Source organism: Marmota monax, unplaced genomic scaffold (assembly GCF_021218885.2).
Source record: "Marmota monax isolate L192 unplaced genomic scaffold, Marmota_monax_Labrador192_F-V1.1 WCK01_AAM20220418_F8-fsc00020, whole genome shotgun sequence".
Taxonomy (NCBI): domain Eukaryota; kingdom Metazoa; phylum Chordata; class Mammalia; order Rodentia; family Sciuridae; genus Marmota; species Marmota monax.
The window spans coordinates 21,691,091-21,718,252 of NW_026692912.1; the positions used below are offsets into that span (position 1 = coordinate 21,691,091).

The window sequence follows — 27,162 nt, forward strand, 5'->3', positions numbered from 1 at the left end:
TGCAAACTTTAATTAGCAGGATGAGATTAACATCCCAGCAGGAGGTTGGGGTGGGGGGCCTCCTTCAGGCTCATCTGATCCCCGTGGACAAACCCCCCAGTGGAGGGCTCCCGTAGAGTGAACAGGAGCCCGGCCAGCCAGAGCTTAGACCTGCGGTGTTAATCTCCGCCTGGTGGCCCCCAGCTGAGCCTTACTGCTTCCAAGACCCCTGGTCCAACCGCTGCTTCTCACTTGCTGGTTTTCTTCCTGCAGGTGCCTCAAGAAAACAATCAGAGGCTGTGTGACCTTGGGGCAGTTGCTCACCCTCTCGGGGTATAGGAGGCTAAGTGGGGAGGTTTGGAACAATCGATGGGATCTTGGAGCCCAGCCCGGCGGGGGTGGAGGAATTCCAGCCGCCTTCCTGTGTAGCCTGGGGTCACACGCCCCGCTGGGCTGCCCTGGCCCGGCTCCGGCAGGGCCGAGAACGTTCTGGTCTCTGGTTTAGCCTTGCATCCGGCGGCCGCGGAGCTGTTTCCACAGTCCCCGGGAACTCGGTCGCGTGGGACGCGCCTTCCCGGGAATGGAGTCATCTGCTCCTTTTTATTTTTCGCTGCTTTCTCCTTCCACGCGAGCCCCCGGCCTCTGCAGTCCCGCCCCGCGCCCCGGGCGCGCCCCAGCCCGCGCTTCCCGGGACGCCGGGTGAGCCCCGGGAGCCCGCGCTGCCGCCGGCCCGCGCGGCGGACAATAACCGTAAATAACGCTCCCTTGTCAACGCAGCCAAAACGGAAACGGTTACAATGTTTTTTAATAAGCGTCCCCCATCAATCTGCCTCCCTCCCGGGCCGTGGACAGCGGAGGACGGGAAGGATGCGGGCCACCGGGCGCGCCTCACCGGGCCGGTGCCGGGGGGCGGAGGACGCCGGGGGGAGAGGGGAACCGGCAAGTGAGAGACGAGGGGGCGCGAGCGGCCGGGGTCACGCGCGCCAGCCGAGCCGGGAAGCGGCCGCGGTGAGTAACACCGTTGCCATGGCGACGTGGCCGCGAGGAACAGGAAGCGGCAGAAATAGCAGCCGCCGCGGCCCGGCCCCTCCCCCCGCGAGCCCGTTGCCACGGCGACCGGGCCCGAGCGAGGCTGCGCGGGCGGCCGCGGCCTCCTGCGCCCGGGCCGCGCATGCGCAGCGGCCGGTCCCGCGCGGGCGTCGTGGGGGCGCCGCGCCGCAGCCCCCGCGGCCGCCGGGACCCCCCCCCAGAGCTGCCCGGGCCTGGGGCTCTGATCGGTGGGGGCGAGAGAAAAGCAAAAGTTTCCATTGTTTGCTGGGAACGGGCCCCTCCTTTGTTTCTGGCGCTTGCGCTAAAGGCGGGAGGGGGCGGCGGCGGCCCCGCGGTCCCTAACGTCTTCTGAGCGACAGGCCCAGCCGGGGACGCTGAGGGGACGCGGGCGGACGGCCCTGCCCTCCCGGAGCCCCCGGCGTCCCAGGCCCGGCTGCCCGGTGTCCAGATGCGGCTGCACGGGGTGCAGAGGACACCAGGGCCCGTCCACCAGCGACGGCCGGCCGCCCCGGCGAGCTTATGCCCAAGGGCCGCAGCCCCGCGTGTCAGGCCGGGCGTGTGCGTGTGTGTCGGGGGCACACGGTCACCTCGAGGCTCTCGTGGAGAATTTCTTTCTCCAGGTTTTGTTTGGCTTATTTTTAATAAGGGTCAGAGTTCTGGGCTTCTGTGGGGCAGGGGGAAGGGTCACCTCAGATGGCCAGGCCAGGAGGTCCCCAGGGGACGGGTCACAGGGCCGGGGCCTGCTGGCCAGGACCTGGAGCCAGAACCCTCCCTCCCATCTGGCACTGCTCCCCGCAGGTAGGGCCAGAGTCAGCAGGCGACAGGCTTCCCGCCTGCTCCCCAGGGTGTAGCCCCAGAGAGGACCACGGACTGAGGACCTCTCTCCCTGGGCAGGCAGCTGTCATCTTCCCGCTCTGGCCCCGGCCACGCTGGCCAAGAGAGGAGCAAGCAGAGCGGCCCAGGTCCCCGGGGCTTTCTGCGCGGAGAGGGAGGCCTCTGTTTTGCACAGGGCCGGCTGAACAAGAGTCCCGCCGGCCAGCAGGACCAGGCAGTGTGCCCAGGGAGGGGACCAGGGGCCCTCCAAGCCTCCATGCCAACCCCCATAGACTAGTGCAGGCCAGCAGGGCATCCACAGCACCCAGGAGAGGGATTCCTTGCCGCCTCCTCTAGAGATGGAGAGGTGCCCCGCCCTGGAGGGAAAGCCTCTAGTGCCCAGAAGACTTTGGGTCCGCCACCAGGGACTTGGAGGAGGAAGCACAGACTGGGAGCAGGGACTGCGGTCAGGAGAAGCCTCACCTTGTCCAAGAGGTAGTCGCATCTCCTGAGAGCAGGCTTTGTAGTGGACAGCCCTGCTGGATATGGGGACAAGGCAGTGCCCGCAGCTTGGGTTGAGATGGTTCATTGAGGTGCCTGGCACACACTAGATGCCAGAATATGGCAGCCACTCTCTGAACTGGAGGGGGTGACCACTCTGCCCTGTGTGACCCAGGATGGCTGCCTTGCGGCCAAGACCTGGGCTGGCTGCGGGCCAGGTGGGTTGACCTTGGTGCACGCTAAGGGAAGGAGTCTGACTGGGATCCGAAGCACAGCTGGTTGTGGACTCTGCCACCAACCCACTGTGTGACCTGAGGCAGGTCACCTACCCTGTGGGCCTCAGCCTTCCCATCTGGCAAGTGGGGAGAATGATGACCACCCTTGACTGCGCTGGCCAGTGCCGGTGCCAGGCCCCCACTCAGCTCTGTTTATTTTTTTATCTAATTTGACCCTGAAAGCAACGCAGAGGGCAAATGACCATGATGATCCCAACTCCATGATGATCACGCCTAGACGGTGGCATGTCCTGTCACCCCAGAGAAGAGCGCCAAGCCGTTTGTGTCACCTTCACTCCCCCACTTTGGGGCCTCAGACCACAGCCTTTCCTTTGTCCTCAGCCTTTCTGAGACTGGCAGAGACCAGCTCTTGGTGGGAGACGCCCTCAGGGGTCCTGGCAGCTCAGGACAGGTCTGCCATCCCCGTTTCTTCCTGCTGCTGACACTGAAGGGTTGGGGTCCTTAACACAGCGGCTGGACGCGTGGCATCCAGATGGTGCAGTTAATCGTGCTGGAAGCTGTAAATCAGCGTTATTGTCCCCGTGCCCCCCCACTCTGCTGTGCTTGTCACCTGGAGGAGGAGTCTGTGGGAGAAGCCCCTTCAGCCCTGCCCACCCGCCTCTGGCTTTGTTCCCACTCAGTAGCCCACAGGAGATGGCCCAGTGCAGGTACCCAGCACTGCCGGGCTGTGTGGCTTTGTCCAAGCCCTGGATTTCCTCGGCAGTCTCAGTTTCCTCCTCCGTGAAACAGGGCTGGCCATGGCACATGCTGTCCCAAGATGGGGCTGCTGTGTGTGGGCGCCCCACCTGGGCCTGGCCCCACCTGGGCCTGGCTCCAGGGGCCTCGGGCGGTGCTGGTTCTAAGCGTGACCTTGCTGGGTCTTCACGCAGCTGCTCAGTGAACCCTCCACTGCACACCAGAAGCTGAGGCTCAGAGGAGAGAAGGAAGTTGCCCAAGGCCACACAGCCCCTGGCCAAGGAGCTGGGATTAACCCTGCTGTAAACCCGGGTCCCTGGCCTCCCCCCCCACCCCAGGAAGTCCTCTGAGATGCCCCACCAAGGTCCCCAGTGGTGGCAGGCCTCATTAGCTGGTGAGCCTGGGAAGTCTCCCAGCGCAGGGCTGAGGGTCCAGGGACAGGAGATGCGTCCTGATGAAATGAGGACCGGCCAGGGTGAGCCGACTGCGCCTCTCTGCCCAACCTTCCTGTCCCCCCCACCCCGTGGCCGAGTGGCTGCTGCCTCCAGGGACAGGGACAGTCACCCCTCACCAGCCAGGCTCTCTTCCGCCCTGCGTCCATCCTGCACCCCCTCGCTGTCCTCCCCGCTGCACACAGTGGGCCTGACCATCGGAAGCCCAGCCCTGCATTGAGTCTCGGGCCCCCTCGGAGGGGCTCCCATTCTGACAGACACTAAGCAACTGGGGACAACTGCCTGGGTGGCCGAGGAGAGGCATGGACGTCCCAGGCGCTCAGACTGGTTTTCAGCCGGGCTCCGAGGCCACACCTGCGGGCTGTTCAGGGGGGGTGCCTCCGTCCGTCTGTCCGGCTGCTGGAGCCCATGCCTGCCACCGGGTCCGTTGTGAACACGGTGCTGGAGGCTGTCAAGAGGCCAGTGTGTCGGGACCAGCAGGCTGGGTGTCCTCACAGGTGGCACCTCTAGCCTGTCCTCCCAGGTGGAGGGGAGGAAGGTCCCTCAGGTCTCCTACAGGGGCACCCAGCTGTGAGGGTGGAGCCCGCAGGGCTGAGTCACCTTGAGGGCCCCACCTTTGATACTACCTGGCTGCAGGCTCCTGTCCCCATCTGTGATTCTAGAATTCCAGGCAGAGCACATAAACTCTGTAAACTCTCATTAACCATTGTCCCCAGAACCCGTTCCCACCCTTGTCCCCAGGAGCGGCCCTCAGTGCCTGCCTGGTTCTGAACGGTGGCCCAGGTCCACTGGATGAACCCGACAGCTGGGTGACACCTGGCCAAGGTGGGGCAGGGCAGAGCACTGGACTTGGGGGCAGGAGGCGAGGGTCAGGTCCTGGTGCAGTCATGTGATGTGTCACCTGGTGAGGTGACATCCTTGAGTGTCCAGCTCAGATGAAATGCCTTGGGAACTGGGGGCATTACTATTACTGTTGCTATTGCTGCCAAGTGACTATGTGACCAAGTAGCCTGTATAGAGGACCGGCTTTGGGAGGCCTCCCTCGTGCAGCTACTAACATCTGCCCCACCCAGCAAGGGCCAGTCACTGCGTAGGGCGGGGGCTAGGGCAGGCACTAGATCGGACTAGACCCTGCCCCTCTCCCAGGTCGGGTGGCGGGGGCTGTGTTGAGGGCGTCCTGAGGCCTTGTCTGCCTTGGAGGGAGGGGCTGCCATCCACGGGTAATCCCCGCACAGGACGGGAAGGGGCAGCGGCAGGATGCGTGGGCTCCACGGGGAAACAGGAGCCATCGGACAGCGGACCTGTCTGGCTGCCTGTGGCACGGCCTGGGTCAGCTGCGGACCCGCGCCGCCTGCAGGCTGCCCCTTGGTGAAGCAGAGATGCTGCTGTGGGAGTCACTGCCTTGGGGGAGCCCGAGGGGCTGAGCAGTGCCCAGCCTGCCCTGGATGCAGGCTCACGTGGGCGACAGCCTGGGGCTGCCAAGAGCCCAGTGGGTGAGGGCCCAGCGGCTCCTGGCCGTCCCCTGCTGGGCCTCTGCCTCTGCAGGGGAGTCGGGGAGCCGAGGAGGCTCCTGCTGGGCTTCCTGGGGGTGTGCTGGCCCCAGGGGCCTCCCCAGCACTCACCCTGGGCCAGGAAGGGCAGATGAGGGTGGGCATCTCGGGGTCCAGGAGGGTGGGAGGGGCAAGACCCCCGACAGGTGGGAGTCTGGGTGCTGCAGAGGCCCCAAGGCTGGAGCCCAGGAGGGGCAGAAGACTCAGGCCAACGCCCAGCGTTCAGGAAAGAGCCACAGGAGGGCAAGAGCAGCCCTCTGGGCAGCTGGGGCAACCCTGGGCCCTGAAGTTGGACCTGCCACATCTCCCAGGCAGATGCCACTGTTCTGCCAAGAGCCCAACTGGGGACTTGAAGCACTGAGACTGCGGCACAACCCCCCTAAAAATCCCAGCTGGCTCCCAGCTGCCCCAGGGGCCTCCTGAGACAGGAATGAAACTCCTCAAGGACACCATGTATTGCTGGGTGAGAGGTGAGAGCCCGATGCCAAGTCCCAATCAGGCCACTATCAGCTGTGTGACCTTCAGCAACTTGCCTAACCTCTCTGAGAATCATGGGTTAGTGGAGGGTTTGGGGAGCTGATGCCTGAGAGGGGCTTGCAGGGCGCTGGCTGCATTGCATCTGCTCAGTGACCGCAGCGGCTGCTATATTACTGATTCCAACTTCCGGGACGGCCTCTCCTGTGTCCCCAGCTTTGGCTCCACCCAGGTGAACAACCCCCTCAAGCTGTTCTCTGTTCCCACAACACATTATGTTCTTTCAGGCCGCTGGGCCTTTGCCTGTGCTGTGACCCCCCAAAATGTGCCCTTCCCCTCCTGCTGCCCTCGGACCTCAGTGGGTTGTTGGTGCTCTGGGATCTGCCCCCTGTGCACCCAGGTCCTGTGCCTGCCTGGCTCGTGCCAGCGTTCCAGTGCGACATCCATGTTTGTCCCCCTGTCTGAGTCTCTGGCGTCGTCACTGGGACTTCTCAGGCTTCTCTGTCTCCTTATCCTTGGGGTCCAGCACCAGGGATGCTGGGTGTCCTCCCAGGTGGAGGGGAGAAAGGTCCCTCAGGTCTCTTACAGGGCACCCAGTCGTGAGGGTGGAGCCGCAGGACGGAATCTCCCTGAGTGGGCGGACCCCAGAGCAGGGGTGGGCAGGGCCGCCCGTGAGGCCACCTCTCCTCCGCTCCTCCAAGGAGTCCCCGCAGGAGAAGCTTCCATGAGCTCCCATGGGGGTCACAGGGCCTGCACAGGGTCGGGGACCCCCAACAACCTGCCTCTCTCGCTGCAAGGCGGCCAGGTCGCCCTGCCTGGCCAGAGGGCGGCTGATGCAGGTATCTGGACAGGTGCTCTGGTCCCGGCCACCTGCCCACTGACCCGGGACCCTTACAGGACGCACGAGAAATTAAACAGAGTCCAGGGGGCAAGAGCGCAGCCTCTTGTTTGGAGATGAGAAGCTGAAGCCCAGGGAGGGAGAGAGGCTTGGCCAAGGCCACAGGAGCTGACTTTGGACCAGGGAGCAGCTGAGCCTCGGCCTGAGCCAATTCAGTCATGAATCGTGTTTTTATGTGAAGGTGGCCGTCCCCCTATCCCTTTTGTCATGGAATGAGCCTCAGAGTCACAAAGGTCCTGCTCGGGGTTGTGTGGACTGACTCAGGAAGGGGCTCGGTGGCCCTGGGCCTCGGGTTCCTGGCTGCAGAATGGGGACAAGGGGCTTCCCTCCAGGCTGCTGTGGCTCAGTGAGGCGACTCGGCACGGAAGCTGGCCCCTGGCCGAGGGCAAGCCGGGGCGCTGGTCGCAGGGCTTGGGACTCCTGGTGCCTGGGGTCTGGCCTTGGGAACCGGAGCCCCTGCCCTGGGGCGGAGGTGGGCGCGGGACGCGCGTTCTGCAGGCGCTGTCCCCTGCAGCTCTGAGAATTAACTGGCCCTTAATGTGGCATCGTGTTTATTTTAATTAGCAGGAAACTGACCGATTTCTCCATAAGGGCCTTTGTGGGCTTCGAAGTTGGGGTCGAGGGTTGCTGGGGGGAGCATGCAAGAACGACACCAGGGTCCTAGAGGGCACACCAGGCACACGGAGCCCGGCCTCCTGACTGGGCTCTGTCCTCTGGGATGAGGTGACGGAGGAGGACCGGAGCAGAGTCGGGGGCAGCAGGAGGGGACGGCTGTGGCGGGGACCTGCAGAGGGCTGGGGCCAGCGGGCCTCTCTGTCCACAGCCTTTTCGACCTTTGCCCGCCAGGGTCACTGTGACCTGTGTGTGCTGACCTTCACGTGCCCTCCCAGGGCAGGTCCCACACAGCATCCTGGGACTCGCAGGATCCCAGGTCTGTGCCCGGCTCTGATGAGCTACCGGCTTTACGCTGTGGAAACCGAGGCCTGGCAGGGACAGCACCTTCCCCAGGCCTGCAGAGGACAGCAACCCCCGCTCCCCTGCCCGGGGGCTTGGCCGCTTCTCCCCTGTGCCCCACTCCAGCCTGCCTCCCCCGCTGCCCACTCAAGGTCCTGCACCCCATGACCTTGGAGGTCATCATGGACTTGATTGAGGTGGGTCCTGATGACCAGAGGGAGGGCTGCCCGCTGCCCTCAGTCTGGGGGCTCCGTGGGGCCTGAGCTCTCCAGCCTGACCTCATGCCTTTCAAAGCCTGCTCATTCCAAAGCTCTTGCCGCCTTTCTAGGGCAGAGACATCCCCAGAGCCTGGTGCTGCTCTCATCCACCTGGACCCTCAGAGCCCTGGGCAGGTGGGAGACCCAGCCGGACGCAGGCAGAGCCTGTGTGCAGGGCTCACTGGTTTGTGAGATGTTTATTGAGCACCTACTATTTGCTGGGCATTGTGAATATGATGGCTCCAGGAAGGTCCCCTTGCTCAGTGGTCATTCCAGTGGGATCCATTCAGGGGGAGGGGACTGTCCAGCTGGACATTCAGGAGCCTTCAGGAAGAAGTGGCCCCCAAGCTGAGGTCAGGCTGGGAAGACGCCAGGGGAATTCCAGGCAGAGGGACACGGGGTGAGCCAAGGCCAGTCCTCGGGAAGCAGCCTGTCACTGGATGTCATCCTGTCCCCAGGGAAAGCAGAGCAGCCATGAGACAGGACTGAGGGTGGGCAGAGCGGCAGGGGAGCTCCTGTCCTCATGGCCGCTCAGGTCCAAAGCCCCTCTCCCTGCCCTCAGGACTCACCCTGGTGGGAGACGGCAGAGGAGGCGGCGCACAGTCCAGCAGCCCGTGGGCACCAGGACCCTGCCCAGCTGGAGCCCCGAGGCGGGGCCTTTCTCCAGAGGGGCAGGAGCCACAAAGGCTCTGGGGCAGGGGGAGCTTCACTGCGGGGTGGGCTCTGTGGGTTGGGGAGCACTGACCCCCTAGTGCTGTGCAGAGAGCAGGGGTGGGGGACCACAGCCAGACACCCGGGGCGGCTGCTGGGGACGGCGAGGAGGGGCGAGAGCTGCCGAGGGCAGGGTGGGCTGCTGGGGCCGGGCAGGGGGCGATGGGTGGGCCTAAGCCTAGCTTCTGCACGGGGCCCTGGGGTGCCCGTGGTGCAGGGCCTGGGCAGGCTGCCCGGGGTCAGGTGTCAACCGACATCCGAGGGTCAGCAGGGACATCAGGACAGAGGTGGGACCTCCAGCCATGGAAGACCTGTCCTGTCCCTTCCCAAAGAAGGGCGAGGTCACCCTTCCTGATTCTGAATTTCCAGCCTGCCTCTCCAGGGAACCATCTGGGGGCATCCGCAGTACAGAACATTCTAGAACCTCAAATGTGTTCCTGCAGGTTTGAGAAGTCCTTCCAAGTTCCTCCCAGGGCCCGGATCAAAGGCCCCCTTGGTGAAGGGCAGAGGCTGCTTCCCAGGGCCGGGTCCCACGCTTTGCTTCCCCAGAACGCGCCCACTCCTGACCCTGCTTGGGGTGGGGCCGTGGGACTTGAGCCGCGGTCCCGGGGTGCAGAGCTGGGCGGGGATCCTGGGCTCCCTCGTTCTCCTGCAGGGGTGCTCCCCACCCCCAGCGAGGGGGCTCTGTGTCCAGGAAGGGACGGAGCTGGAGCTGGGCTGCCACTGGCCTTGCAGATGGATGGAGAAGGGGAGGTGTACGTGAGAGAGAGGGAGAGGGAGGGAGGGAGGGAGAGGGAGGCCAGCAGCCCAGCCTGGAACCTAATTGTCCGCTGTCTAATCTGTCAGCGAGGACAGCTTGCCGAGCCCCTCCCGGCGGGCTGATAAATGCCGGCCGAGGCCCCAGCGCCAGAGCTGCCTTAATTGGTATCAGGACGTGCCTGGACTCCATCCGCCAGGCCCCTGCCCTCCTCCCCTTCCGCCACCTCCTCCTCCACCCCGTGGGCCTCCATCCCTAGCAGGGCTCACCTGCCACCCACCCTCAGGGAGGTGCAGCAGCTATGGCCCTGGCCCAGGAGGAGGGCGTGAGACCAGTCACTCCCACTCCATCCACGGGGAGCACCTCTGTGTCCCCAGCCACGCTGACAAAGCCCTCTGCTCAGCCAGGCCCATCCGCACACAGCCCTCCAAGGTTGGGGAACCACCCCTCATGCACCCACACACCCTGGAGGTAGCACCTGGGCGAGCAGGGGACACAGGGAGCAGAAGACTCAGGGGGCCTGCTTGACCCCAGGACTTCCCTGAGGCCGGGCAAGAAAGCCTGCTGGGATTTAAGGGTGAGTGTGGCCCAGTTTGGAAAATTCAGAGAGGTTTGGCAGCCCATCTAAGATCACACAGGAAGGAGAGAGTAAGGTGGCCCTCAAAACAACCAAGTGGGCTGGAACGGTGGCCACGCCTGTAATCTCAGCAACTCAGGAGGCTGAGGCAGGAAGATCAAGAGTTCAAAGCCAGCCTCATCAACTTAGCAAGGCCCTAGACAACAAGATCCTGCCTCTAAATAAAACATATAAAAAAGGGCTGGGGATGTGGCTCAGTAGCTGAGCACCTCTAGGTGCAATTCAATTTTTTCAACTGAATTGAAAAATTTTTTCAGTTTTTCAAAAACAAAAACAAAACTACATGATTGGTTCCCCATGTCACGGGCATCCAGATCCTGAATCTGTGCTAGGGACAGAGAATCTGCACAGACATTGGGATCTTGGCAGGTCATTGGGCCATTTCAGACCCTGATGGGTGGACTCTCCATTGTCCCTGAGGTTGGAGACTCAAGAAGGAGACATTTCATGCATCTGTCCATCCGTCCATCCATCATGTACAGAGCAACTGCCCTATGCTGAGCCTCATTCTGGAGGCCGGCAAGACAGGCGGCATGATTCGGGGCCTTGTGCAAAAGAAAAATGTTGGGGTGTCCCTTGTTGAAGAAGCATCACTGAAAATTTGAAGGTGGCTTGCCCGCCAGGCCAGCCCGCTACTGCGCCCACTATGCTGGACAAGAGCCGACCACAGCCCAGAGCCGGTCCTGATATGGTGCTGTTTCAGAACTGGAATCCAGGCTTCAGCCCAGGATCTGAAACCCGGAGGCTGACCTGACCGCTGGGCAGGGGGCTGTTTGAGGTCCCTCCTCCCCATGAACGTCTGCACACTGTACTGCAGGGTCACCAGCGCTGGATCATGGGTGCCCCGACCTGCAGGGCTGCCACCTGTGTCAGCCATGTGCTCCTCTCCACCACCTGAAAGAAGGAACCCGGTCCCAAGTTCCTCCTGCCTAGGGGTTAGGGGGTCTGTGCTGTGTTTCAGCCTGGCTGGGGACTTCCTGTCATCCAAAGAGGGCATGGGAGGCACTGGCCTGAGGTTGCCGGGCCAGGGGCGAGATGCTCCGTGCGGGGAGGGCCCAGGTGGGGCGCCCCCTCCTGCTCCCTGAGATGCTCCGTTTCATGTTGCAGGGATTCGGTGGTTTTCTGTATTTTCTGCGGCGCTGGGCTGGGCCCCCAGACCTCAAGCTGCTAGGCCAGCGCTCCACCCCCGAGCCGAGCCCCAGCCCCCAGGAGCTTTCTTTGTTTGGGGCACCAGGGATTGAACCCAGGGGTGCTTCACCACCAAGCCACACCCGGCCCTTTTTGGTTTTTATTTAGAGACAGGATCTTGCTAATTCGCCCAGGCTGGTCTCAAACCTGACCCTCCTGCCTCAGCCTCCCCATCTGCTGGGATCCCAGGTGGGCACCACCGCGCCCGGCCAGGGCAGCTTTCTTAAAAAGAGAAAAGAAAATAGCTCATTGGTGGGGAATGGAATGGGCGCTTATTAATAATAACAATAAGGCACAAGAAGAAAGCAACGACCCCACGCCCGCTCCCTCTGAAGGAACGGGCGGCTGCTGAGTGGGACTGCCCTGACAGACATATAGATCCTGCTCCACCCAGGCTCTCCGCCTGCACTTCCCCCCTCGCCGAGCAAGGCCAGGGCTTCCCGCCCCTCACCAGCTCCAGCGGCCCCTAGTGCGCAGCGGCCAGGTCTGCGGACCCCACCCCTGGGCCTCCAGCTGGCCCCGCGCTCAGCCTCACCAGACCCTGCAGCTGGGGCAGGCAGGGAGCCCTGCGGCCACTTCGGCCCTCCGGTGGCCCCTCCTGGCTCCTCACGGTCCACCCTCCTAAGACACCCGCGAGGCCTCTGGCGCTCTTCTCAGCTGGGGAAGCGCTGGACCGGGCACCCTAATCACTTGAGCTTCCTCTGATTTGCATGTCCTTAAGGCGCCTTGATTAGCACCCCTTCCCAGGCGCCCCGCTCCAGCCACCAAGGCTCTGATTGCAAAGTGGCCTCAACCCCTTTAAAAGTAAAACACGCCCCCCCACGAGTGTCGCCCTGCTTCCCTGAACACTAAGAGATCCGGACACGTCCCCCAGGAGCCTGCAGCTCAGAAACATTAGGAACTTCTGGAAGGAATCGGGCCGTTCCCCAGCTGGCAGGCCGCGGTCTTTTCCTGGTACTGATATTTACTGGCTGCTCTTCGGGCTGGCGGGAGACCTCAGGGCGGTGGTTGGAGGTGCCCATCATCTCCTTCATAGGAAGGAAACTGAGCTCAGAGAGGGTAAGCCATCTGCTCAGAGTCACCCAGCAGACATTCAGCTCAGCGGGTGCTGGAGACCTTTGACTACCTTTGCCGCTCCTCTGCCTTGCTAAGAGCAGACTGGGCCTTGAGCTGGGGCCCCAGAAGGTCGAGGCTGACAAGAGCAGACACACTGGGCAGGGCGGCCATGACTGTCAGCCCTGGATGTCCTTTGCGTCGAAGAAGCCAGGCTTCACCCCTGGGAAGAGGACCCAGGTTCCCCTCGGCCGCACCCCAGCTATGTGATCTTGGTATCCAGGGGGTGGAGATAGCGCTGCTGGCTCTGGTGGCAACGGCCGCGGGAACTTTCCGTGTGACACGTGGTCCATGGTGAGACCACAAGGCACCTTTGCATTTCCGTCTAATCCTGGTGCCCGCCAGCCCTGAGGGGACTCTGCTCCTCTCCCCGCCCCGAGGCTCCTCAGGGCTCTGCGGGGGCAGGCTGGCTCCTGGCTCAGCTCTCCGCCCTCCCGTCCTCTGAGCCACCCGGCCCTCCCTTCCCTGCCTGCGCAGCTCCGGGCTTCTCCTGGGCCCGCTGCCTGGAGCTGCGGGTGGAGTGTGGCCCCTGTGCGGCAGGGTGCTGGCCGTCCCGCTCCCTGGTCCAGCGGCTCCCCCAGCCCCTCCTGCTCGCGCTCCCAGGTTCCTCTCCCAGGCTGCTGGATGCCGGGGTCCCCGGGGCCTTCTGCTGTCCCCTGCTATCCCTGGCCCTCTCCCTGTTTGCTGGGATGACCATCCGTCTGGCTGGAGGTGGCTGTCCCTGGCAGGGGCCTGCAAGCCGCTGGGCCTGGAGGCTGGGACGCACACACACGGCTGGCCGGCCGGGAAGGCGCCCTCACGCCTCTGGAACGCAGTGTGCTCCTGGGAGTGGGGACACCCTGCGCAGGAGGTAGGGCAGGCGCGGCAGAGGCCCAGCAGGCTGAGAAGGTCCTCCCAGGGCCAGGCCTTTGGGGCCAAAGTGCAGTCACCTGGAACGGCTCTGCCTGGGCCAGCCGCCCAGGCCCCTGGCCCCCGCCACTGCCTGTCCCCTCAGGGCCTGCTGTGAGCGAGTTGGGGGCTCCCAGGCAGGCGCCCAAAGACCCGTGTGATTTCCAGAAAAAAATGTGGGATAACAAGGATGCCAATTTTTTATTTTGCAAAGGAAGGATGGGAACAAAACCAGAATAAAAAATGTTAAATCCCATCATGGATGATCATTTCATGAAGTAAGTTACATTCTGAAATTCCCACAATATGAAGGACATGGTCTTAGGATGAAGGAACATCCTCCTCCAAAAGAGCACTGGGGACCTCACACTGTCCCTCATGCTGGAGACATGGCAAGGACTTGCCACCAGGCACAGGTCCCTAGAGGAGGATCCAGGCAACTCCAGCTTCCTGCTCTCCCAGTCTTAGTGTCTGGCTTTTGTCCACACAGTGCTAATATGGCTGCCCCGTCTTGAGTCATCACGTCCACATTCCAGGCAAGGAGAAGAAGGGTATAGTGAAGTATATTTTCCTTGAAATCCTTGCCTTTTAATTCAGAAAGAAAAAAACTTCCTTGAATCCTTTCACACATTGGCCAGAACTGGGTTACATTCTAGGTGCAAGGGAAGCTGGGAAATCCAGGGACAAGCGGGTGGGAATGTGGTTTTCTGCAAAGTCTCAGCTGTGTGCTGACGGTGGCTACCTTCAAAGTCAGTGGCATCTCCACCCCCCAGCACCTGCCTGATGTCCGGGGCAGGCTGACTCATTGCAGCCACCCTCCGGTGTGTGTGAGGATCCCCAGGCCCCAGCTGCTCCATTCTCCAGGCGGCCCCCCACTTCAGCAGGCCTAGGGGTGCTTCCCAACTGCTGTCAGGCCTCTGGTGGGAAAGCTGCTGGGTTGACGGTGCCCAGAGGCATGGCCAGACGAAAAGCCAGGGCCTGGCTTAAAGCGAACCTGCAGAAACAGTGAACAGGTCTTCCCTGTGAACGTTGTCCGTCGCTTATGAGAAACGCAGATCCACCTGGCGCCCAATAGTTTTATTCGTTAAAACTCGCCACGACTCCTAGGGCCTCTGGATCTGTAGCTAGGGGGTAAGGGGGGACTTTAAGAGCAGGTGCCCGTCTAGAATGGTCCCACTGTGTGGCCTTGGGAGCATCCCTCCGTCTCTGAGTCCATGTCTCCATCTCTGGAGGCGGCCCCTCCCTTGGGAGCTCTGGAGCTCCAAATGATGGAGATCCCATTTGAACTTGGTGCAGCTTGGCCTTGAAGCCTGGTGGCCCAGGACCCGGGCTGAGGCACAGGGAGCACCCAGGACCCGGGCTGAGGCACAGGGAGCCGCGCTCTCAGACTGAGCTGTGCTGACGCGGGGGTTCACAGGTCAGAGTGTGGGAGAGCAGCGGGCTGGGTGCACTCAGTGGGAGAGCAGCGCGGGCCATGCCCAGCAGCACAGGCCCTGGGTTCCTCCTCCAGGACGGAAAGGAACAGAGGAGCAAAAACACAACAAACAAACACAGGGTTTCTGTGACGTCTCAGGTTGGGTTGGGGACAGAATGGGGTGAACACCGGCCTGATCCTGACTCTTCCTGGCCAGGAGCCTTTGTCCAGAGACTGCCCAGGAAGTCTGTGCCCACTCTCTCACGTGTGGGGCAGGTGGCCCCACACAGCCAGTGGGTGCCCCAAGACTTTGCTTCTGCACCTCGCACCAGCAGCCAGCTCCCCTTGTCCGCCTGAGCAGGGGAGCCCCCTCCCGCTGGCACCTGGGTGATCCTGTTATCGCCGGCCATCAGCCAGAGCCCAGCTGGGGACAGGAGGTGGGGGCGGGGCAGTGACTGTGAACAGGGGTGGCCCTCCCCCATTCCTCCGGGCCTCACCTGGGCACAGCAGGAGAACCTGACTCTCCCACGGACCCCTCCCAGCCGGCTGAGACAGGTCAGCTGTCCCCTGCGTTCCGGCTGCCACCGTGCCTGAGCCGGAGGAAGACAGGCAGCTCGGATTCCCGGGTCGGGGCAGTTAGAGGTCGGGGTGGGGACAGCGCTGGCCGCTGCCTGAAAGCCGCCCCTGTGCTCCCTGGCCCACGGAGAGCCTGAGCCGCCGTCCCTGGCTGCGCCCTGCCCTGGGCCTGCCTCCCCCTGTCCCCTCGGCTCCAGCCCCGACGTGGCAGCCTCCTTTGGGCGCAGAACAAGCAGATCCCCAGAGCTGGTGTGGAGCGCGCGGGGTGCCGGCAGCGGCCAGGTGCTTGCTTGCACGCTGTGCACGCAGGCGTGCATCGTGTGCGTGTGCACACGCGTGTGCCCGCGCGTGCGTGTGAGCGGGCGCGCGGGGCGGGGGCGTTGCGGGCGCCGCTGATCAACAGCCGGGAGCGGGGCGGGCGGGAGCGGGGCGGCTGCTGGCAGGCGCGCAAGAAGCTGTCCCCGGCCGCCAGCCGCTGTCGCAGCCCGGGAGGGAGGGAGCGCGGCGGGCGGGGGAGGGCGAGCGTTCGCTTCAGCCCTTAATCACGGAATTTGAAATCCCAGCGAGTCGGTGCCATTTATTTTCCGGGGCTGTCAAGGCTGGTTTCAGCGTTTAAAAGGAAGGAGGATGAACAGCATTTGCGTCTCCCTTCCGCGGCCGCCCGTCGCCCGTCCCGTCGCCCCCTCGCTCCGCTCGGCCCAGGCGGCGTGGGGGAGGCGGCCGAGGGCTGGAGGCCGGGCCCCAGGCGAGGGCGTCGGGGCGCTTCTGGGGCGGGGACCAATGTGGCCTAAGCGGCTCTGGTGGCAGAGGGACGGGCTGGCTGCTGGGGGAGGCCTGGGGCTCCCAGACTTTACCCCAGGAAGCGGCCCTGGACCCAAAGCTGCCCCAGCCCCAGGAGACCCACATCAACGCCCCCAAGCCTAGAATGCTGGGCCCCGAGGGCAGAAAGGGCACCCCCCGGGGACAAACGCTCTCTGGGCACACAGGGAAACTGAGGCCCGGTCACTGGCCAAGGTCACATAGCAGCAGGACCAGGATAAGAGGGGCAGCCTGGCACCTGGGCTGGGTAAGGGACCTCTGCCACCAAGCACCGACCTGCGTCTCAGGCACAGTGACCTTGCCCACTGTCCCGTCTTGTCTTCCCACTGGGATCCAGCCTGTGCCCTGCGGGGCACACCTGCTTTCCTCACCTGCTGTCCCCCTTGCTCCTGGGGACGACTAGGGTGGCTACAGGATCTCTCCCTGAAGTCTGCAGTTGAGGCTGGACCCCAGGGCCCTCTCTCAGATTCGGTTTCCTCTGTGGAATGAGAACTGGAACTACCAGCCAGGCCTGACAGGGACGTCCCGCAGGTGCAGTCCTGGTGGAGAGGCCCGCGCACGAGGGGCTCCCCGGCTGTTGCGATTGTTTTGTCATTTTGTCATTGTGACCGTGTGCCCACCCCTTCCATTCCACAGATTCCGGGCGTCTCCAGAACCTTGCCCAGACCATCTCAGAATGCCTCCTGGCCCCGACTCAGCACAGTCACACTGGAACACCCAGGTGGGGCCTTGTGCTGGCGAAGACGGAAAGGCAAATATTGGGAGAGGAAAAAAGAACCCCTGGCCCTGTTGACAACACTTCCTACTTGTGCCTGAAGTGTGGCTGATATTTTCTGTCCTTACAGATGCTTATAAAAACTTCTGTTAAAGTCAACTAATACTATGTGTCCAGTTTGGCAATTCATTCCACCTCCTTTTTGTGGCTGTATAGTATTCTGTGAAACACATGTACCTACAATCAGTTATCCAGTCCCCAATAGATGAGCATACAGGTTTGTGTCCAGTTTTGCCCTCTGTCCTCAGGGCTGCAGAAGACAAACTGACCTCATACAGCAGGCATCATTATTGCCATCAAGGGGTCCCTGCACTGAGAAGCACCAAGGGGTCAGGAGTTGGTTGGGCACCTCTAGGAGGCTCCATCCCCTCTAGAGGGAAAAGCAGGTTAGGCCCTGACGGAGCCAGAGCTGGGTGAGGGAAATGGCCTCAGGGAAACTGGCACCCAGGGACCTAATCCTCATTCTCCGGGGTAGGAAGCCGCTGCCTGACCACTGGGGCCCAGAGATGTCCAGGGCTCAGGGAACAGGATGCAGTCAGGGCTTCCCCAGTGGGCCCAGTCTGTGGACTCAGGAGCTCCCTCCTGGTGCCCCTCCGTGCCTTCTGTGGCCCCTGGTCCCTGCCTCCTTCTGGGGGGGGGGTTCACACCCTCAGATGGAGCCTAAGCCAACAGCAGGGAGGGGCCTGGGGCCCCCTCCCCACCGTGGCTCCCAGGTGGCTTGGAGTCAGGCACCAGTTACAGCTGCCCCATTCCACGTACCAACGCCTGGGGCCTCAGTTTCCCAATCTGTAATAACAACATCTGTCCCCCAGGGGCGTGTGAAGACTCGCAGGGGCCTGCGGGTTCTCAGGCAAGGCTGGCTGGTCCTCAGCCCTTTCACTATTTCACTCTTTTTTTTTTTGAGCTGAGGTCTCTACGTCACTCAAGCTGGCCTCCAACTCCTAGTTCCAGGATCCTCCAGCCTCGGCCTCCCGAGTGCCTGGGCTGCAGGCGCACCACTCCATCCGGCTTATTACTTTGATTTTCATTCCTAATAATGACTTTTAAAAAATCTGAAGCAAAACAGAACGTCTGTGAGTTGGTGTCTAAACCAGGGGGAGCTGTGGCAGCGTGTGTGCGCGTGGTTGGGAGGGTCCCCCCACACCCTTTCCCATGGGCCTCTGCTCCCTGCTCAGAATTCCCCCACTCCCTCAGCCCCTGGACTGTGTCCCTGTGTCTGAGAATCACCCTCACACCCGTCTTGCCTGTCACTGGAGGAGAGGCATGTGACCTGGCGGCCTGGGAAGAACAGAAAGTCCCCATCTCTGACCACCACCCCATCCAGCCCCAGCCCACAGCCTCCTTGAATGTGGGGTCATGTGGGGCCTTAGTGTCCAGGTCCCACGGTGGCCCACCGAGTCCTGGTCTGTCCCCCCTTAACTATAGGAAATGCTTATAGATGGGGTGATAATGGAAAGGTCGTAAGGTTAAATAGCCAGCTCCTCACACTCTGAAACAGCAAGATGGATGGGTGGCCAGCCACCCGGGGACTGAAGCAGGAGAATCCTTGGGGTGGTCGGTGGAGACTCTCCTGCCCAGCAGTGTCCCTGTGGAAGGAGAGATGGGTTTGTTTCACAGATCCCCGGTTCCCTCACCCACGCTCTGGCAGATGCCCAGTTCTGGGCACAGCGGGCACAGCAGAGCAGAGCTGGGGGCGTGTGGGCTCCCAGGAACGGGCCTCCCACCCCGTGGTGGGAGTGCAACTGTGCTGTGGGCTGGCTCACGGCCCCCCCACCTCGGCTCAAACCATGACATGCTGATATTGTGCAGGCCACGAGGTCCACATCCTCAGCCAGGAGTCCTTTGTCCCAGCCTCTGAGAACAGAGATGCAATGTGAAGAGGACCTTGTGTGCACAGAGAGCCCCGAGGTCCCTGGGCTGCATCTCCGTGCATGCCGCAGTCCAGCTGCAGCAAAATAACCGGGAGGTGACGAGCAACTTGTGTAGATTGATGCAGCAGGAGTGGGAGCCGTTTATTGTAGGACAGGAGGGGTATTTATACATTCCACACAGCTTATCTTAATTAGCATAAACTAGATACAGCAGTCAACCAATAAGGAATCTCCACACTTAATGTCTCGCTGGCGTTACTTCACAAACCACTCCCTCTGCAAAATGCCAGGCGCCATCCTGACTTGTTTACAGACTCTAACAGGTGCACACAGTGAACACTGCAAAGCCTCAGTCTTCTCCATAAGGGGCTGTGGGCCGGGTGCAGTGGCCACACCTGTGATCCCAGCAGCTCGGGAGGCTGAGACAGGAGGATTGCAAGTTCAAAGCCAGCCTCAGCAATGGTGAGGTGCTCAGCAACTCAGTGAGACCCTGTCTCTAAATAAAACACAAAATAGGGCTGGGGATGTGGCTCAGTGGTCTAGAGCCCCTGAGTTTAATCCTAGTACTCCCCCAAAAAAGAAGGGGCTACAGTAAGGAATCGGCGTGGCATGCAAAGCCCCACAGGGTAAGTATTGTGGAAGATGGGTCTCTCTCTCTCTCTCTCTCTCTCTCTCTCTCTCTCTCTCGATGAAACCAGGGCCTCAAGTATGCTAAGCAATGCTCTTCCACAGCCACATCTCAGCCACAGGTGAGCCAAGGTTCCCAGGAATCCCCTGCCCAGGAAGGCTGTACCCCCTCCTACCCCAAGAGCACAGATCTGCACCCACTGCCAGCTGATCAGTGAAGCAGGTGTGGCCATGTGCTGCTGCCCGGCAGAAGTTTTAAGAGCTTGGTGGCAGCTTGACCAGCCCTCTGTCTCTTTTCTGTCTGGTGGATGTTCTGTGTGGGGGGTCTGCTGTCAGACTGGACCCCAGAACAAAGAGGGCATGTGAAGCAGTGTGGTGGGGCTGGAGTGGGAGTAGCCAATGTTAAACCTGAATGAAAATAAACCTTGACTATGGCAAACTACTGGTATTCAGGGGATGTTTGTTATACAGCATAATCTAGCAAAATCTGACTGATACAGACTCTTAGAAGTAGTGGGCTGCAACCACAGACACATAGGGTGGGCTGAGGGGCTGGATACAGTTGACAAAGAAACAGCTACGGAAGGCAGAAAAGATGGCACCCTGTCAGTCACACAGTGGGAAATACTTGGTAAGACTCTTATCTATAAGAATTGCAAAGCCAACATTATTCTGCTCTTGTGGCTTGCGCTGAAGACTTTGGGAAGCAGACTGTGTAGCATGTCTTGGTGGCTATCACTTAGGGATGTAATTGTGTGCCCCTCCCCCCAAGATTCCTACATCGAAGCCCCAACTCCCAGCTCATCGTAATGTGGCTATATTTGGAGACAGAACCTTCAAAGAGGTGATTCAAATGAAATACGATCATGTGGGGGGTCTTAGTCCAATGGGCCTGGCGTCCTCATGAGAAGAGACAACTCGGACAGGCGCACGGGGAGCAGAGAGCAGGGCGACGGGCAGAGAGGCTGGGCCAGGGCCTCCCGGACAGGAGGTGCGTGAGGCCGAAGCCGCCTTGCTGGGGCAGAGAAGGACACTGTGTTCACCAGGCCCCGCAGAGAGAGGAGGCTCCCGGGGAGCCAGTCTGCTCAGGAGAGCAGGGCTGCGAGGGCGAGGGCAGCGGAAGTGTCTGCGTCTGCAGGACTGCCAAGTGCGACTTGTCCCCAAGCCCTCTGTGCCCCCAGGACTCCAGGATGTTCAGAGACACCCTCAGAAGCCCATGTCCTGCAGGCAGCCGGGTGGAGGCCTGCCTCCAGCTGGGAGGAGGGTCTGTGGAGGCTGGGCTGGCGGGAACTCCTCCCCCACTCCCCCAGCTTGGCAGGTGTGGCCCTCCCCAGCCCCACCCCCGCGGCTCCCCACCAGACACCTGCAGAAACCTCTCTGCCAGACCAGCACCTCCCCTGCCCCTTTGGCACTTGGTTGCTTCTGCAAAGTGCAAGTTACAAATGACATTTTAGCAAAACTTCTGACATATTTGCGCTTGGAACACAGGATGTGATCTTGGAGTGGATGAGAGTTTTAAATTTAACTTTGTCTATGTCCTCGGAAACACACTGGGGAGAAGCCTAATGGTGAATTTTAAACTTAGTGTAAAGACTCTTCAAAACAGATAATCCATGGATAGCCCATAAGGAATATTCTAGATTAAGGGGAAATACTAAAACTAGGACACACTCAGTTAGGACTGGATCGCAGGGTGAAGGCCGGGTCAGGGCTGTGACTCTCACACCCTCTGTTAACCGCCCCGTGGGGCTGGGGGCTGGCGCAATGGTGGAGTACCAACAAGCTGCAGGGCCAAGGTCAGGTCCAGGGCTGCATCTCCAGAAAACCCAGGCACTTCTTTACTGTCAAACGCCGGCTGGAAACAAGCAGATGAGAAGCGAGGTTCTGGGGTTACCTCAGTTGGAGGGTTGCACGTGCCAAAAGCTACCATGGGACTCAAATGTCCTGCGACAGTCGACACCTCAAACCACCCTGGGCTCAGGCAGAAGGCACACCCAGAAAGCCAGTCACCGCCCCCAGGGCCTGTTCTCAGGCTCCCCGTCCAATGTGGCCAAGGAGGTAGGATGGCCCAAGAGCCACGGAGCACAGAGGGCGGCTGGGAGCAATTCCGAGAGCTGTGGACCTCATTCCAGAGCCCTCCCTTTGCCAGGGTGGGTGGCCCTCCCCTGCGCCCCACCCACCAGTGGCATCAAAACCCCACAGACTGCGGCTGGAACTCCTCACAGTTCTAGAGGCTGGAAGCCCAAGACCAGGCTCCGCAGGGTTGGCCTCTACAAGTCCCTGCTTGGCCTGCGGAGGCCACCTCACTGCATGTTCACAGTCCCGTCTTTTCTCCTTATTAGGACACCACTGCACTAGGACCCACCCCCAGCTGCCTCGTTTTAATTCAGCGACCTCCTCAAGGTCCTCAGGGTGAGGGCTTCGACCCCCGAGTGGGGCACAGATCAGCCCGAACAGTGTCGAGACCAGAAAACTCTCTCCCCCTCTCCCATTTACAGGTTTCCCATCAAGAGAAGCGAGGGCTGCAGTCATCTGTGGGGTTGTTTGTTAGCAGGGGGCCGGGCTGAAGGTCCACGCAGGTGAGCTTCACGGTCCAGCACCTTGGTGCTCCCCTCAGGCCTCCTGTTCCATCGGCTCCCCTGGGCTTCCTCCCAACATGGCGGGGTTCCTCATGGAGACTGGGTAGGGGAAAGCAGAGGCCTGACATCTGAGGCTCAGCTACGTTCCTGTTCTTCAGAGCCGGTAAAGGGAGGGGGAAGAGCCCGGTGTTTTGAAGGGAGGAGAGACAGTTTGCAGCCATCTGTAACCCAGGGCACCTGTGCAACAGACAGGTCCACCTATCTGCGACCAAGATGGCGGACGGCAGTCGATGGGTCATTGTTCCCAATTATCTGCTGTCCTCCCAGGGAGAATTATCCATGGCTGTCCTATAGCCACGTGACACACCGGGCCTGGGCTGGGGGTGCGCTTCTCCCCACACATCAGGCTTGGCCACGTGGCTGGCGTCAGCCAGTGGATTGGGAGCAGGAGGCACAGCAGGCTGTTCAAAGGAGAAGCGTCAAGAGCCGTCACGTGGGCCGCCCGCCTGCTCGGCTCTCCCTCTGAAAAGAACAGTGCGTCCTAGAGAGGGCCGTGGATGAGCTCCCCCGCTCCACAGAAGGCGGATCCAGGTGGCCAGACTCTGTCGCCTGGACCACCCGCTTTGTGTTTTCCCACCAGGGCTCCACTCTCCGACATCAGAGCCCCAAGTTCCTTCACTCTGGTGTCTCACAGCACCCCAAGAGTTCACTGCGGACAGAGAACCCAGAGCCCAGGCCACCCATGGGCAGGGGGGTGGCGCACCCTGTGTAGTCGGGCTCTCTGCAGGTGTGCGCCATGTCTCCCAGTCCCAGCCCTCCTCCTGGCCCTCCCCTGGGAACAGAGAAGTTAAGTGACTTGCCCGGGGCCATCTGTTAGTAAGTGACAGAGCCAGGATGGAACCCCGCCCTGTAAGTGGGCCTCAGGTACTTGGTCGTGGGTGGGTAAAGTGCCCAGGGGCGTTGGGAACCCGAGAGGCTCCAGCCGCAGTGACAGAGGCACCCCAGCCTCCAGGACTGAACCACAGGGGAGCGGAGGTGGCTGATGGGGTTCAGTCCCCCCTGGCCTCACAGAGCTGGGAGTTTTGTAACGGAGAATCCAGGGAAAGTATGTGTCCCGGTGACACCGACATCTGTTGCAAGACAATGCCGGCCACTGTCCTCAGAGCCTTCCACAGACACTCCTCTTCCCACCGTGGGAAAAGGTCGGAGGCCACCCGTATTTACTAAGGGGGAGACCGAGGCCCAGTGTCTGTGAGGTCCGTGCCTCCCAAGCCGTCTGAGGTGGACTTCAAGGAATATCTTCGCCTCTCGGGAACGATACTGTGTAACACTCAGCCACAACTGGAGGCGGGCAGCGTCCAGTTGCTCTGACCGTTTCTAAGTACAGTGTCCGTTTCCTTATCTGTCTCGTCCTGTCAACAGAGAGCAAGGGCACCAGCACCAGCCCTCGAACCACTCTTCGAACAAGGGCAAAGGACTCACCAAGGGCCACACTGCTGTTGGGAGAGGTGGGGACAGGGACCTAGACAGTCTACGCAGCTGCAGAGCCTGGCTCTGGGCCACTCCCTGCTCCTGGGGAAGACAGGGGAGGATTTGATCTCTGAGCTTTTGCCTTTTTTGAGGTGCTGGGGACGGAACCCAGGGCCTCACACATGCTAGGCAAACACTCCACCACTGACCCACACCCCCAGCCCTTTCTATTTTAATCTGAGACAGGGTCTCACTAAGTTGCTGAGGCCAACCTTGAACTTGTGATCCCCCTGCCTCAGCCTCCTGGGGTGCTGGGACGGCAGGCATGCGCCACCGTGCAGGTACTGAATAATGATACCGTAAGCATCTGAGGCAGCTGGGAGAGGACGGGGTGACCAGGACTCCTCAGGACGACGGGACAGTGCAGAACATCAGACCTTCTGTGGAGGGAGCAGGAAGTGGCTGGTGAAAGTTGCTGCCAGGGGTCAGGAATCGGGCGCCTTTGAGGGTCCTTGTCTAGCACTTAGAGGCCCTGAGCTCAGTTCTCAGCCCCGAGAAATAAAAAATGAGGGTCTTTTGGAGCCACAAGTGAATTCAAAAATTCATTCAAATTACTTTTGACGGAAGGATTAAGTCACTGGGAACAGAGACGGAGCCGTGGGCCCTTGGCTCTTACTTGGGTTACTCTGGAATGAACTTCTGGTTCCATTCATCTCTTTTCAGCCCCAAAGAATTTAAAACACCAAGAACCGTGGCCTCCTGAGCACCCAGGGGGCTCCTTTGGAATTCACCAATTGTGAATAAACAGGTAAAGGATCCAACATAGACTCACCCTTGTATGTCCACCGTACTTTAGGTCCCAAGCTGGACATAGCTCCGGAAGAAGGGACAGACAGGGGACCTGCAAATATCAAGGTGGCCATCTTTGGGAGAGGGAGGGTGAAGAGTGGTTTTGTTTTCTTCCTCAAGATCATCTGGAGTTTTCTTTTCTTTTCCCTTTTTCTTTTTGTACTGAGGATTGAACCCAGGGTGCTCAACCACCGAGCCACATCCCCGGCCCTTTTTGTATTTTATTGCATACAGGGCCTCCCTGGGTTGCTTAGGGCCTCGCTAAATTGCCGATGCTGGCTTTGAACTCACGATCCTCCTGCCTCAGCCTCCCGAGCCGCTGAGATCACAGGCGGCGTGCCAGCCGGCCACCTCTGTCTTCCACAGTGCCTCCAGTGAGCAAGAATCCCTTTTGTGACAGGAAGGAGACCACGCTGGTGGAGGCAGACAGCCGCTCTGCAGGTCTCGCTGTGAGTGAGGACGCTGAAGCAGTGGGGTCCCCTGGACTGGAGGGAGGAAGAGGCCTTCCTGAGAGGGGCCTCCTTTCCTTATCTGTCTGTTTCCCTCACGGTGCCACAGTCCTTGGTGAGGATGACAGCTGTGGACAAGGGACTGATTCCCTCCACGGAGCACGGGGTCTGTGACAGCCACAGTCAGCTTCTGCCTACACGGTGGAAACCTGGTCTCTGTCATTTCCAGGGGCACCCGGGCCGCGGCCAGGCAGGCACCTCGGGCTCACGGAGGACTCCCCCACGGCGCCCTCCCGTCACCTGGCTGGTCCCTCAGGGCAGGGCACGGGGTCCTGGGCCTCAGCTCCGCGAGACCCCTCTTCCCTCCCAAGGCCTGCCTCCTGACTTTCCGGCTGCCTCGGCTCCAGCTGGAGGTCAAGGAACAAACAGATAAACCCCTTCCCTGGAGCCGCGCAGCGGATGCCTCCAGCTAGAATCCAGTTCTGAGTCAGGGCCAGGGCTCTCTCTTTCCTGTGAATATGAGGACAGGAAGGAAATTTTTGTGGCTATAAAATGAGTGAAAATGTTTTGTAGGCAGAAAAGAGGCCAAGCAGTTGGCTTGGGTTTAAGGCACAAATACCGAACGGGAACGGTCAAATGTGGGGAGGGAGGGTCTCCGGTGGGGGGCGAGAATATTCTGGTAGCTGTAACAATGTTTTCTCTCTCCTGGGGGCCGATCGGGTACTGGACATGGTGTGGAGAATGCGGACTCGCTCCCTGGCCGGCCAGGAGAAGACCATGTGGGAGTCCAAGTGGAGTCGAGGGGGCGGCGAGCAGGGACCTGAGGACTCAGGACTTTTCTGGGCCTTTGGCCAAGATGGTCCAGCAGCTGCAGCCAGGACAACATGAACTTGGTGGATCTCCCACCTTTGGCAGATGAACCTGGAGCCCAGAGGAGTCACAGGGGCTGGCCTGGGTCCCACAGGCCACGATGGTGGTGTAGGACGTCACCCCGAGGGCAATGGGGAGCCATGAAAGGCCCAGGCAGGGGGACAGAGTGGGTAGACTGTATCTCAGAAAGACTGGTACCCAAGAAGCTGCTGCTGATCCACACTGGTGGCCAAGCAAGGCCAGTGGTGACAGACTGGAGGTGGCACTGGTTGGATACGGCAGGGGCCTGGGGAGAGAAGAGGCGGATGAAGATGATGGCCGAGGTCCCCAGGAGAAAGGCGGGTGGAGGAGGTTCTGGGGAGCACACATTCATAATCCCTCAGACCCGTCTGCGCTCTGGGCAAGCACCACTGGGCAGGACCCAAGTACAGCCCGACCCCAAGAAAAGGCCGCAAGGGCGGAACACAGTTCAGAGGTCAGAGTGCAAACGGTGGAGGGCGAGGACTTGGCCTTCGGAATCTCCCACTGCCCCCTCCACAGTCCCCGGCCCCCCCGTGCCTGAACCCATCCTGGGCAGGAGGGCCCAGCCTCATGGCCTGACCCTGCCAGCCACTCTGGCCTCGGGTTGGCCTCTCTCAACACTCTGGAGAGCCCCTGTCTCCACACAGCCAGAAGCAGTGTGACCCCCCCAGGCCCCTAGGGTCGCTGGCCTCGCAGCCTCTGTTGGGAAACACGCCCTCGCCGTTGACCTGGAACCTCCTGCTATCCCATGTCTCAGCTCAAGTGTCCCCCTCCTGAGGAAGCTCTTCCTGATCCCCCAAACTGGGACGCCTGTGTCTCTCATTCTCCAGATGGATGCAGGGGGCACGGTGAGCATGTGGGTGGGTGGGAGGACCTCTCAGGTGGGGAAATGCCTGAGTGGACGAGCCCATGGCGGGGGTGGAGTGCTCTGATGACCAGCAAGGTGGACCAAAGGTGCCACTCCAGGGAGACAGGATGCACAGGTGAGTGGGTGGATGGGCAGAGGGGAGCCGGCTAGAAGGGGAGGGAAGGACAGCAGGTTGGCTCGGACATGTCAGGGTGGACAGGTGGGTGGGGATGCTCCCTACTGCCTCCTCCCACTTGGGGGGACCCCACCCGGGCACTGCGCCGCACCCTAACTGCACCAGGACCCTTCTTCCCTCTGCCCCTCGCCTCGGCCTCTTCGCCTGCACTGGGCTTGGGTCCACTGGGCTCGCTGTCGCTCCTGACTGGGTGTCGGGAGGAAGTAGAAAGCTCGGGAGCTCCCCTCCTCCTCCTGTCCCCATGTCCTTCCAGCAAGGAGCAGGGGACCCAGATGGGCTGGGCCAGGCTGAAAGCAGGACGGGCTACTGGGCTCCCAGCCCTGTTGCCTTGGGCCCCTGCAGGCCCCAGGCAGCCCAGGGCCCTGCTGCCCGGTGCCCACCCCCGCCCGCCAGCAGCTCGGGTTTGATCGCTGCCAGGATCTCCCAAATGTCAGTAGCAGCGTTAGCATCTTTAAGAGAGCGCCCCAGGCGATCTTTAAGCAGGAGGCTGGGGCCCATGCTGATGAGGGAGCCGCGCTGACAGAGGCCTCGCCTCGCGGCCAGGCTCTGGGAGCCTGAGGCCTGGACAGAACCTGGATTTATTTTTAAGCCTGGGTGAAACAGGGT

The 27,162-nt window shown here is 61.2% G+C and overlaps 2 long non-coding RNA genes across 2 annotated transcripts; one reads left to right on the plus strand and one right to left on the minus strand.

Moving 5' to 3' along the window:
* Positions 1-13,375: 13,375 nt before the first annotated feature.
* LOC124097492 (uncharacterized) lies at positions 13,376-16,641 on the minus strand. Its single transcript, XR_006853247.2, has 2 exons — positions 16,374-16,641; positions 13,376-14,187 (listed from the first exon to the last, which is right to left on the minus strand). It is a non-coding gene; the product is annotated as an uncharacterized LOC124097492 (long non-coding RNA).
* On the plus strand, positions 14,160-16,880 carry LOC124097491 (uncharacterized). Its single transcript, XR_006853246.2, has 2 exons — positions 14,160-15,162; positions 16,639-16,880. It is a non-coding gene; the product is annotated as an uncharacterized LOC124097491 (long non-coding RNA).
* Positions 16,881-27,162: the final 10,282 nt, after the last annotated feature.